Below are 14,421 nucleotides of genomic sequence, written 5' to 3' on the forward strand. Positions count from 1 at the left end.
GGAGGAGGCACTGATTGGCTAAACTGCAAGTCTGTCAAACGAACTGAAATAAAGGGGCAGTTTGCAGAGGCTTAGATACAAGATAATCACAGAGGTTAAAAGTATATTAATATAACTGTGTTGGTTATACAAAACTGGGGAATGGGTAATAAAGGGATTATCTATCTTTTAAAACAATAAAAATTCTGGTGTAGACTGTCCCTTTAAAGTGCGAGCAGGAGCGATCCACTCATAATCTAGCCCCAAACGTTTTAAAATATACAAAACAAATCATTTGGATAAAACAAATTTTTTGCCTATGCACATCTACTATAATTTACCTTTGTGATACTACCTTCTAAGAGTGATTAGATCCCTTTAGAACATTTCACCTGCAATATTAATTGTGATGCTGATACCTTTAGAACATAGCGTTATTATCACAATGCTTTTAACACTGAGGCCTAAGTAGTCTTTTAAGATTTGTTGATTATGCAATGCTACTGTGTTTAATAGTTCCTTAACTTACATGGAAATTTCTAAATTGTTATTCAATACAGCAGATCAAAGCGAAAAGGGGTTTATCATGGGTGTTTGCGCTTGTCAGGTTTTCTGCTTGTATTACAAGTTGAAAGTAAACGTGATTGCTTGAGCACAATCGATGTTAATGCATGTCAGTTTACCACTAACTCAGAGCTCTGGTTAAATGTTTCTTGAAAGTGTCACAAAGCCCATCAAAAATACATTACAAAGTACAGTTACACTCATAATCACACCATCTAATAAAAATGATTCAAAAAAATATTGCACAAAAAAGTTTTAAGGGCTCAAAGATATGAAGTTTCAGGTATTAGAAAAAAAGGCAGGCAAAGGGCTTTAACATAGAGATACATACACATACATGTCTAAATATGTATATATATATATATATATATATATATATATATATATATATATATATATATTTATGTATTTATATATATATATATATGTGTGTGTGTTTGTGTGTGTGTACATATTTTTTTGCGTATTTTTATGTGTATATATGTATTTACGGACATACACATAAAAACAAATACATTAAATACATATGTACACACACATATATTTATGTTTGTGTGTACATATGTATTTAGGTATTTATGTGTGTCTATATGTATTTACAGACATATATACACATATAAACACATAAATACATGTGTATACATATATAGACATATGTATATAAGTGTATTGGAGCCCTTTGCTAACAAGTAGATGAAAACATGTAAAATCATATTTATGCAATATTCATATTTAATAAAGTATTATATTGTGTATTTACAGTAAATATTTAACGTTATAATGTTCTTCACATAGGGGAATATGTATTTATAAATAGATATTCTTATACATATACAGTATATATATATATATATATATATATATATATATATATATATATATATATATATATCTGTATCTATCTATACATATATATGATTATGCAGCAAAAACAAGAGGGAAAAGCGCAAACCCCCATCAAGGTAGAAATTTTAATTTATTGGAACAAGCACATGGTTAAAAACAATTACAAGAGGTAAGTTGAAATTCTGCAAAAATATAGGTAGGGGAAAATTCGATTTATGGCTTTAATGTCCACATCCACTGGCTCCACTACAGGACTACAAGTGTCTCCCACAGCCGATGATCACTTCTAGGTGTCTGCTCTGCAGCAACCTGTCAGAGCTACACCCTCAACGTGTTTCATTCGCTCCTTAGCTAACTTTCTCAAGAGGAATTCAGCAAGTGTTAGTGACCAGCTGTTGTCAGCGTCCATTTAAATTACAATGGTTATTTCCCTATGGTTGCGTGTGGCCAATCAAATGTTCGTGTAAGGACTGGCCTCCTCCCCGTGTCATCAATTTTGGGCATGCCAATGCACCGTAGTATCGTGCTGGGGCCCAATCATATTGTCCAAAAGGGGATCAGCTCCTTAAACAGCATCTCACGCAAGGCATGGGATTGAATAGTTATAGTCTTTAAAACGTGTCTTCCTGACACGCGCTCTTGCTTGATTGACCACATGCGGGCTTCAAGCTACATAATAGATGATAGAAAGTTAATTTTATCTATATGGCTGACAACCTGCTCCCCCACGAATCAGCCCCACTAATTGTATAGTTGATGCTGCATAATTATTTCCAATATCAACTTATTTACAATGCCGATTTCATTAGTAACCATCATCTTTCTGCATACATACATAAAATAATTCATCAATATTTGATAAATAATAACCGCATTATACATAACTACCCCCTTACAAGTCAATTCATATAAATGATGTGGTGTACCATAGATACATTGATGACATTTTCATAATTTGGAAGGGTGAGTTGAAGGGTGCTGCTGAGTTCATCAAACATATCAATAACAACAACTTTAACCTTGAATTCACGGGGAAGAAAAATAAGAATCAGATAGAGTTTTTAGATTTATTGCTTTTTGTAGATTCCAACACTAACAAAACCGCAGTTAAAAAATTAAAAAAGCAAACAGACAGCAATGGCTTCCTGAACACAGATAGTGGACACCTACGCCAATGGAAAACTAATATTCCATTGGGACAATTTCTTAGGATCTGTAGAAACTCTACATCGTGAAAAGATTTTGAGGATGAGTCGAATATCCTAGAACAAAAACTATTGCAAAAAGGGTACAATGCAAAATTAGACAGGTTGCTGCAGAGCAGACAAATAGAAGTGATCCTCAGCTGTGGGAGACACTGGTAGTCCTGTAGTGGAGCCCGCGGATGTGGACATTAAAGCCATAAATCGAGTTTTCCCCTGCTTATATTTTTGCTGCATTTCAACTTACATCTTGTGAGTGTTTTTAACAGTGTGCTTGTTCCAATAAATTTAAATTCCAACCTTGATGTGGGGTTGCACTTTTGCCTCTTGTTTTTGCTGCAGATTTCTTACCTATAGAGAGTGTATGTGACACACCTCTGAGTTTGGCAGCAGCCGACACGCAAGCAGAATTGGAGGACGTTTGGAATAATCAAACATATATACACAAGACTTTTCCTTTGGCATCAGTGACTACTTGTCCTTGTATGGAACTGGTAACACATTTGTAGCATGCAATTCTTGTATACAGGTTTCATTATTGCTGTTACTTGGAATAAATTAATTGTTCACTATCAATACTTACAAACAGTGATACAGTTTCAGATGTGTCTGTAGGTGAGAACTTAGGATCCAGTGATCATCAATCTGTTCGGTTTAGTATTCATGTTCAGGAACTGTCCACCCAGACTAAAACAAAAGTTTTAGACTTTAGGACGGCAGATTTTTCATTAATGGGAGAATACCTAAAGAATTATTTAAAGGGGAAAACTCTTATTACAGGGGTTCAAGAACAGTGGGAATTTGTGAAAGGTGCCATTTTAGATGCAACCGCACACTGTATTAGACATGTCTGTAAAAGTAAAAGAAAGCGGAAACCAATTTGGTTTTCCAAAGAAGTAGCACATGCTGTAAAGACAAAAAAGATAGCTTATAAAAATTACAGACACACACAAGCAGATGATGATATGAAAATATGGAGACTCCAACAAAAAAAAGACTAAGCAGTTAATTAGGAAGGTTAAAGCTCATGCAGAAGAGAAGATAGCACAGTCAGTAAAACATGGGGACAAAACATTCTTTAGATATATCAGTGAAAGAAGAAAAAATAAGGTAGGAATAGTAAAATTGAAATCAGTTGATGGTAGAATAATAGAAGGAGATAAGCAGATTGCAGACTGTCTCAATGATTACTTCTGTTCTGTTTTCACTAAAGATTGTGAAGATACAATGTCTACATTAAGGGATGCTACGCAAAATAGAAACAAGCTTAACAGTAATCTTTTTACAGAGGATGAGGTTTTGTTAGCATTATCAAAAATAAATGTTACAAAGGCAGTGGGTCCTGATAATATTCATCCAAGGGTTTTAAAAGAACTTCGATCAGTGCTAACTGTCCCATTAACTGATCTGTTTAATCAGTCACTATTAACAGGAGCTGTCCCAGATGATTGGAGAATAGGAAATGTAATACCCCTTCATAAAAAGGGCAGTAGAGAAGAATCTGGCAACTACAGGCCAGTTAGTTTAACTTCAGTAGTAGGGAAATTAATGGAAAGCCTCTTAAAAGAAAGAATTATGACTTACATAAAGACAAACAATTTAGAGGACCAAAATCAGCATGGTTTTACTTCAGGGAGATCATGTCAGACTAATCTAATTAACTTCTTTGATTATGTAACAAAAGTATTAGACAAGGGAGGAGCAGTTGATGTAGCATATCTAGATTTCAGCAAAGCATTTGACACCGTCCCACACAATAAACTTATTCACAAACTATATCTCCTTGGTCTAGATTCAAAAATTGTGAACTGGGTGGAATCCTGGCTTAAGGACAGAAAACAAAGTGTCTTAGTAAATGGAGTTCATTCAGCAGAGGGGGCTGTTACTAGTGGTGTTCCTCAGGGGTTAGTTCTGGGGCCTGTTTTGTTTAACATATTTATCTGCGATATCAGCAAAGGGCTACAGGGGAAAGTATGTCTCTTTGCAGATGATACAAAAATTTGCAACAGAGTGGATGTTCCAGGGGGGGGTAGACAAAATGAGAAGTGATATACAACAATTGGAGGATTGGACAAACGACTGGGGTCTAAAGTTTAACACAGCAAAGTGTAAAAAATGCATTTAGGGAAGAAAAATCCAAATGTTAATTACAGACTCAATGACACTTTACTGACTGTTACAGACGAGGAACAGGACTTGGGAATTATTATTTCAGATGATTTAAAACTTAGTAAACAATGTAGTAATGCAGCGAGTAAGGCTAGCAGAATGCTTGGATGTATTGGTAGAGGTATTTGCAGCAGAAATAGTAAGGTTCTTATGCCACTTTATAGATCATTAGTTAGGCCTCATCTTGAGTATTGTGTGCAGTTCTGGAGACCATATCTTCAGAAGGATATTAACAAACTTGAATCTGTGCAAAGGAGGGCTACCAAAATGGTACATGGTCTAAAAAATAAAACTTACCAGGATAGGCTCAATGACCTAAATATGTATAGCTTAGAGGAGAGAAGGGAAAGAGGTGATATGATAGCAACTTTCAAGTACATTAAAGGGTTTAGTAAAACTGAGGCTGTGGGTATTTTACATAAAATGGAAAATTCAAGAACAAGGGGTCATGAGCTCAAGCTAAAGGGTAGTAGATTCAGAAGTAATTTGAGGAAGCACTTCTTTACAGAAAGAGTGATTGATTTATGGAATAAACTTCCTCAAGAGGTAGTAGCAACAAACACTGTGGGGGACTTTAAAAATGCATGGGACAAGCATAGGGCTATCCTACGAACTAGATAAGTTTATACTGTTAGGTAAGGTCGGGCAGACTTGCTGGGCCTATGGCTCTTATCTGCCGTCAATATCTATGTTTCTATGTTTCTATGTGTATTGTTTATTATTACAATTTTTTTAAAGGATTATTGTTCACTATTATTGTATATTATTATGATTTTTATAAGATCATTGTTGTTTTTCTTTTAATATTTTTTTAATATTTTTTTACATTACAGTGGGTAGGGGGTATACTACTATTAGCTAATACTGCTATTATTTCTTTCAATTCCTAAGCTCTATCTTTTTTACCCTTGAAGTAACAACTACCTCCATTTTTTGCACTGCTAATATTGCTTGTAGTATTATATATATATGATTATGTGTATATATCAGTGGAGGCTTCTCTATATGAGCACAGCCGCATGTGGACCCCCAAAGAGAAAGGTGGAAACAACTCTTTTTGGCTGAATAAATATACATTTTCCAATAGCTCCATGTTTGAAAAATTATATTTATTCAGCTTAAAAGGGTTCCAGTCCAATTTTGTAAAAAAAAAAAAAAATGCCGTTTTTACTTCTATCTATCGCACCACACATGCGATAGTTAGAAGTATAGGCTTCAAGCTCTTTGCAAAATAGTGCCTGCAGTGCCCCCTCCTAACCCAGCACCATACCTTCTTAATTGGACAAATCTAACTGTGCGAGTGAGAGCCATGTGAGTCAGTGTAAGTGATGAGGGCATGCGGGAGGAGGAGCCTGGCCGGTGTGAGCAGTGCACACAAGCCTTTTGAAAAGGAGCAGAGTGGCAGAGGAATATAAAATTGTGGCAGTCTGGGAGAGAGCTTTCACATTAGTAAGTATAACACTGTTATACTATATATATATATAATTACAACGGTCACAGGAGATCATGGCTCAAAGGGTGAAGGGGGAGAGTGGAGGAGCAGAGTTGAACCTGTTGGATAAAAAATGGTTCCCAGTGGCAAGCTGCAAAATGAATGCTTCAAAGCCCTCATCTCCCAATGTGCTTGAGTCTCTGCAACATTAATCTTGTTGCCTGGTTCAGCTGCCCTCCCCCTTCATAGCTTACTACATCTTGAGCAAGTCATGAAGGGGGAGGTTAGAGTAGTGCTGAACCGGAGATAAAAATTAATGCTGCAGAGCAAGAAGAGAACGGGTAGGAGCCGGAGGGACGCAATACAGGATAGCAATGAAGCAAGATGAAAGGTGATCACAATAAGCAAGGTTTATTTCCAGGGGAAGGGGGGGGTACAGCCCTTTCTGGCTGCCTAAGTTGTTTAACTCTTCATGATCAGGAACAAGATTCTTTCAGTTTTAGTACATTTAATTTGAGCAGAACTGCAAAAGCAAAACCATTTCCCTATGAAAGCACTTTCTGACTCATGTTTGGCAGTGAGTTTCATGTTTGGCAATAAGTTTCATAATGGGGTTATAAAAAGTGTTTCAGGATATACCTTTTTATAATTTTTGCAGCTTTTATTTAAATTGGCTCTATGCACTCTGCTTCAAAAAGGGAAGCAGGCATAATTCATTGTGGGACAAGGCATGTGTGAATGAACTGAGAGCATAAATCTGTAGATTTATAAGGAACATGTAATTGTATGAAATGGGTAGTAAATTATACATATTTCTCATTCCCTTATTACAATATATTACAGCCATCTGAGGGAGGGGTGGGGCTTTATTTCATGGCGTGTGGTCTAGTGCCCCCCAACTTCAAACTTCACCAGCCGCCACTGGTATATATATATATACATATATACACACACATATATATATATATATATATATATATATATACTGTATTTAGATAGATAGATATATAGATTGATAGATAGGCAGATAGGTAGATAGATAGATAGATAGATATATTTGTGCAAAAAAACATCAGATTTATATAGAAATATGTGTTGATGAATAAATAGAACATATTCTGCTATGTGAAGAACATTGGCATTTGAAATATTAATATTTTCATGTTGGATTAATGCAGTTGAGAATATGCAATCGTGTTTGCGCATGAGTAGGGTGTTAGTTTTGTTCCCGCGATATCCTTAGTTTGGCTTTTTACACACATCGGGTTAGTGCGCAAGCGACATAGTTTTCTTACAATTCATGCGCAAACTGACAAGTGCAAAAAGCCTACTTCTAGAGTAGTTAACGCTTATTAAATAGTGTCCCACTTGTAATCTGGCCCTAAATATTTTAAAATTTAAGCCTTTTCCACATAAAGAAAAAGGCTTACCAGCCCTTATTTTTTTTTTTTTTTTCTTCTGCACAATTAACTGAATTTTTTGCATGCATTTGTTCACTTTTTTTTAAAGAGGCTTCTGTCAAAAAGTGACCGCAATGCACGGGTCTCACACTAAAATTTTAGCAGAACACAAATGAACCTTCTTCCATCCAGAGCAGAGGAGCAGTAGGACATGGCGATGAATGTCAAGAATGTCACAGTAACTTGTGGAAACAGTTTTCTAAAATTGTCACAAATTGGAGCAGATGATTTGGTACTGCAAGCTGCAGTCAAAGAAAAAGGATCCCATACTCTGGCAAACTAGCTTGTAAATCCAGACTTCTCGATCAAACATATGTCCTACAATACATACCACACTGTCTGTAACATTTCTGGTTCACTTCTTAAACATTGGTTAACTCAGTAACAGATCAAGTTTAATCATACAGTCATTAAGTAACCTTTGTCATATTGTAAAATTGTAAATAAAGGTCCCAAGACACCGCAGTGATCACACCAGCTTCCCTCTGGATCTCTCTTAATCCATAGTATACGTCTTAATTTTATCTGCTCTCAGTGATTCTCCGAACGTGTGACGTTATTCAGGTAACATACACTCCTGTGGCATTAAAGGCCAGGGACTTATACTGTATATACAAGCAAATAAACTTTGGGTTTAACATTTCCTACCTCATAACCATAGTGAGACTGCCTGCTTTCTTATGCTGCTTCCAATCGAGGCCGCTTGAGCACCGTCCTCCGTGTCAACCCTGTCTGTATTCACCCGCTTCAATGCGATCCTCATGGCCAGAATTGATGATGTATTGCTTTTCTTTTGTCCTTCTGCAATGCTTAACATATACTGTTACTGTTTCCCTTCTCAGTGTGGATACTTGAGAGTTTGCAACCCTCATTGTGCTGAGCTCAACTCTTCCGGTTACTGAGCAATAGAAAGAATAGAAAGAATTATATGAGAAGCGTAGCCAGGATTAATTAATAAAATATAGCTTTTATTGAATTTCCACATAAAACATATAATCCATGCCACAAATGGAGATTGTCCTTCTGTCCCTGTGTATAGCTTACAAGTTTCAGCTGTGTGGCGTTATCATAGCTATACTACTACTCTCTATTTATGGCTATATCAAATCTTAAACCTTTATTGAATGGTTAAAAATCTGTGACACCAGTGCATAATTCACCAATCACCTATTAACCTTCGCTAAGGTGGTATAGGAATCCCTTTTTATGTAGGTAAAAACAGTGAAGAAAGAATTAATATTAGGAGCATTTTACAGAGTTTCAAAATCCCTAGAGATTTTACCCCAAACAGAGAAGGGGACAAGTTATTGAAACCTTTCAAAAAAGAGTGGAAGGGATCTAATTGAATTGATTAATAAGAATTTTATAAGAATAAAACAATTTGACAGCTCAGTGACAGAGAACTTTAAGGTTTTGGCAGGTGATCCTACAGCCAGATACCAAAAGGAATTAAGTCATCTGATTAATTATGGCAGGGAATTTTTGTGTGTATTTAGATTATGATACTAGTGAATATCTCTATGTACATCATCCTAGTACTCCCATATTTAACCATCTACCAAAGATCCATAAATCCCTGATTAAAGTAGAAGGGTGGCTTATAGTGAGTGTCACTGTCTCATTGCTGGAACATTTATCAGAGTGGGTCAATGTCATTCTTCAGCCCTTCTTTCAGGGACTATACAGTTTTTTGAGGGACAAAAAACAGGTGTTGAATCACATGAAAATTCAGTTGAAGACCCCTTATGCATGGTTAACTATTGATGTTAGATTGCTTTATTCTTCAAATCCATAGAGTAAATGTCTGGAAGCAATTTTTTTGCTAGATAGGCAACAGAGTTATGATGAGAATTTCAAGGCCTATTTGAATAGAGTGATTAACTTCCTCCTTATACACAACTATTTCCAATTTAAGGGCATTTTTACCTCCAGAGATGATACTGATATAGGCTAAGTTTGCCCTGTTGTACACCAAGCTGTTTATGGGCTGGTGGGAGTTGTCCCACATCTGTAGATGTGAAATGCCATTCAAGGAACATATAGGGCCAGATTACAAGTAGAGCGCTAAATTTTGTTTTCATGGAAGCGATATTTGTGCTCCACTGAGTAATACCATGAGAACTAGTGCAGCAATGGTAGCACTAGCAAATTGTAAATATAAATGTATATGAATATGTTGGGTTTCTCACAGCGCCTCCTCTATATCCTACTAGCTCCCCAGAAAGAGCAAGACACCTAGTTTGTCTGCAGATTCTAAAAAACGTTCCGAATAAGATCTAGGGAGCGCCTCACAGTGGGCAGGTATATTAGATGACACTTGACAGGTGTAGATGATATATAACAAATTTATTAGTGTAACAAGGTTTAAAATATCACTGTGTTAGAATTACTCAACACAACAGTATATCTATTCTCATATAAATAGATAAAATCACAGAAATATTCATGGATCCATGATTACAGTACAAAATGTGGTTAAAAACATATACTTCTAAATGTATACTCCTAAATGGTAAAAAGGAACAATCTTAAATAGTGAAAAGTCTGGTAGATGGACTGCTCCAAATATGCTGATAGGGGTAGCAGACCAAGATGGCGGTCTAAAATTCCTGTCTAGCAGAGTCAATAAAAGAGTAATAAAAAACAATGGCCTAGATTTAGAGTTTGGCGTTAGCCGTGAAAACCAGCGTTAGAGGCTCCTAACGCTGGTTTTAGGCTACCTCCGGTATTTGGAGTAATTAAAAAAAGGGTCTAACGCTCACTATTCAGCCGCGACTTTTCCATACCGCAGATCCCCTTACGTCAATTGCGTATCCTATCTTTTCAATGGGATTTTTCTAACTCCGGTATTTAGAGTCGTGTCTGAAGTGAGCGTTAGAAATCTAATGACAAAACTCCAGCCGCAGGAAAAAAGTCAGTAGTTAAGAGCTTTCTGGGCTAACGCCGGTTCATAAAGCTCTTAACTACTGTACTCTAAAGTACACTAACACCCATAAACTACCTATGTACCCCTAAACCGAGGTCCCCCCACATCGCCGCCACTCGATTCAATTTTTTTAACCCCTAATCTGCCGACCGCCTCCTACGTTATACTTATGTACCCCTAATCTGCTGCCCCTAACACCGCCGACCCCTATATTATATTTATTAACCCCTAACCTGCCCCCCACAACGTCGCAGCCAGCTACCTACAATAATTAACCCCTAATCTGCTGACCACAAAGCGCCGCCACCTACGTTATACTTATGTACCCCTAATCTGCTGCCCCTAACACCGCCAACCCTTATATTATATTTATTAACCCCTAATCTGCCCCCCTCAACGTCGCCTCCACCTGCCTACACTTATTAACCCCTAATCTGCCGAGCGGACCTGAGCGCTACTATAATAAAGTTATTAACCCCTAATCCGCCTCACTAACCCTATAATAAATAGTATTAACCCCTAATCTGCCCTCCCTAACATCGCCGACACCTAACTTCAATTATTAACCCCTAATCTGCCGACCGGAGCTCACCGCTATTCTAATAAATGTATTAACCCCTAAAGCTAAGTCTAACCCTAACACTAACACCCCCCTCAGCCGGATCATGGACCTCTTCAGCCCCCCGCTTGGGCTTGGATCAGGACATCGGAGGAGCTCTTCTGGATCGATCGGTGAACCTGGTATGGTGAAGATAAGGTAGGAAGATCTTCAGGGGCTTAGTGTTAGGTTTATTTAAGGGGGGTTTGGGTTAGATTAGGGGTATGTGGGTGGTGGGTTGTAATGTTGGGGGGGGGGTATTGTATGGTTTTTTTTACAGGCAAAAGAGCTGAACTTCTTGGGGCATGCCCCGCAAAGGGCCCTGTTCAGGGCTGGTAAGGTAAAAGAGCTTTGAACTTTAGTAATTTAGAATAGGGTAGGGCATTTTTTTATTTTGGGGGGCTTTGTTATTTTATTAGGGGGCTTAGAGTAGGTGTAATTAGTTTAAAATTGTTGTAATATTTTTCTTATGTTTGTAAATATTTTTTTATTTTTTGTAACTTAGTTCTTTTTTATTTTTTGTACTTTAGATAGTTTATTTCATTGTAGTTATTTGTAGGTATTGTATTTAATTTATTTATTGATAGTGTAGTGTTAGGTTTAATTGTAGATAATTATAGGTATTTTATTTAATTAATTTATTGATAGTGTAGTGGTAGGTTTAATTGTAACTTAGTTATAAAAATAAGTAACCAGCGCCTAGGACTGATATCTGCTCACTATAATAAAGACCCCCTAAATAGGTCTAAGAAACAGAACACAGAAAATAGGATATATAGGAGCGCCACTGGCTAAGATATACCACAGGAGTCAAAATATTAAAATCGAATATTTGTACTAGTATTTAATAAAATCTGTGTAGATAAAAAATAACAAAAATTGACAAAAATTGACAAAAATTAACAAAAATTAACAAATAATGAGATCAGAATATTAGACCGAACTGATGAACTCACTAGAGTACAAATTCTAGGGATAATAACCCTTTGATTCCTACTGCATGGATATAATCCAAAAATGAATTGGTACAGCTCATATGTTTAGAAATGAGATCGTGAAACGTAAGTGTCAATATAACCATAAAAATAAAAATGAATTCAAATATAAAAAATATAAAAAATGAAAGGAAATATAATTGTGAAGATAACAATCCAGTAAAGGATTAGTTTCTTAGTGAAGGACCCATGTTATGAGTCTCAAAATAAATTTTCCTTTATCAAATTTGAATAGATAGTGATAAAAAATATATATATATATATAAGAACAAATCAAAACCTTTGTGATATATAATACTCCTGTGTATAATGTGCAATAATATAATACAATCCAAAATGAGTGAGTTAATGCAATACAATCAAAATTAAGTGGGTTTAACCATTTATAAACCTAAAGCTCAACTAAGCTGGTACCAGCTATAATTCAATTAGCTTTGGGACACACCGGTCCGTTCTGATAATAAAACTTTCCAATAATCGATATATATCTGGTTATAAAATCATATCGTGTGACAATTTATAAAACAATCAAATAATAAACAATTAAAACATTTATGTCATCATTATAAACGATTGAATGAAAGAAGAAGAATAATATAAAAAATATAAAAAACAGATGAAAAAATGTCCAAAATCTATCAAATCCTGATGAAATGTAAGTAGTAGTTCCTTCCTTAAAAGTCTAATTTGAGTAAAGTCCTTAAGTATATTGAAATCCAAAGTCCTAATCCTTAGATAGAGGTATATATATAAAAACCTAAAAAAAAAAAAAAAAAAGGAAAAAAGTGCACTAAACAAATGTGCTTTTAGGGTATGGACTATTGAAAATAGTCTTACCATTCAAAGCCCGGTCCTGGATATGATTAGCCTCTCAATCTTGGTTTTCAGATAGTCGTCTACGCATTTCGGCCCTCTAAATGGGGCCTTTTTCAAGACATGTGGAGGCTTAATCAATGCTGACCTTTTATATTTTTGTATTGGGCGTTTTTCACAATTGCGCAAAAAAAATTGCGCCAAGAAAATCCCGCCAAAAATTGAGTCCGATATTGCCAGTTTGTTTGTTGCCACTATGTCTCACTTCCGCTCAACAACCGGATGTCTATGTACTAGGTACTTCCGGTTTTTTACCACTTCCGGTTTCGCGGAACCATTTTGCGAACGGGCAAGAAGGAACAACAAATTTTCGGCTAGACCGGATATCAATATGTGCGGTTCTTCCGGTTTAAAGAAACCATTTTGGAAAAGGGCAAATTTTGACTGATATCGGGCTAATATATCCAGGACTTACAATATTTTTCATGTACATTTATTTCCATGACAATAATAACTCTATTTCTTGTTGTATTATTCAGTATCTCATATATGATAAACTTAAATACCAATTGAACATAAGAAAAATTGTTGTTATATAAAATTCCAACAATAAATAAGTGAAGTGAATATTTTAAAAAATTACTAAAATAAAAATTATAAAATAAAAATATATATAAAAATATAGTAATCTTAGATGGGTTTAAAGATGTTCTTTGTATTTAACTTTCAATGTATTTTGATCTAGACTTAAATTCCCTAATCTAATGCTGGATTGGTGCATGATACTTTCATTAGGTATTTTTTACTACCGTTATTTGGCAGTTCGACAATATCTTTTTCTTTGTTATTAGGTAATCTGGTGTATTTTATCTCAAAGAAGATACTGAGACCTATTAATTTATTTGGATTGCTCAATATGGATTGCTTTTGATAAACTCCAATTGACTTTAAAATGAGGTTCACGAAATCTAGACATATGTTCCCTAATCTAATCTTAGACATCTTTTCTTTGTTGTTGGATAATCAGATGTATTTTATACTGAGACCTGTAAATTTCTTTTAGATCTTAAAGAGGATGCTGGGACCTATAAATTTCTTTAGATTGCCCAATGTGGATTGCTTTTGCTGAATTCAAATTAAGTTTAAACTGAGGTTCAAGAAATAAATGAGAGAGATTGGTTTATTAGAAGAGGTGGACGATCTCAAAGTCAGCATTGAGACCTTTTGGATGGATACAGTCTAGGTTAAAAATCCATTTTGATTCTGTTTTCAATAATTTTGATTCCATATCTCCTCCTCTCCAATCTTTGTTCACTTTGCATATTCCCATGTATTTCAAGCTTTTATCACTTCCACCATGTACTTCTTTGAAGTGTTTATAGAGTGGTAGATCAACCTTCTTCCATTTGATCTGTAGCAGATGTTCACGGATTCGGT

Source organism: Bombina bombina, chromosome 3, assembly GCF_027579735.1.
Source record: "Bombina bombina isolate aBomBom1 chromosome 3, aBomBom1.pri, whole genome shotgun sequence".
Taxonomy (NCBI): domain Eukaryota; kingdom Metazoa; phylum Chordata; class Amphibia; order Anura; family Bombinatoridae; genus Bombina; species Bombina bombina.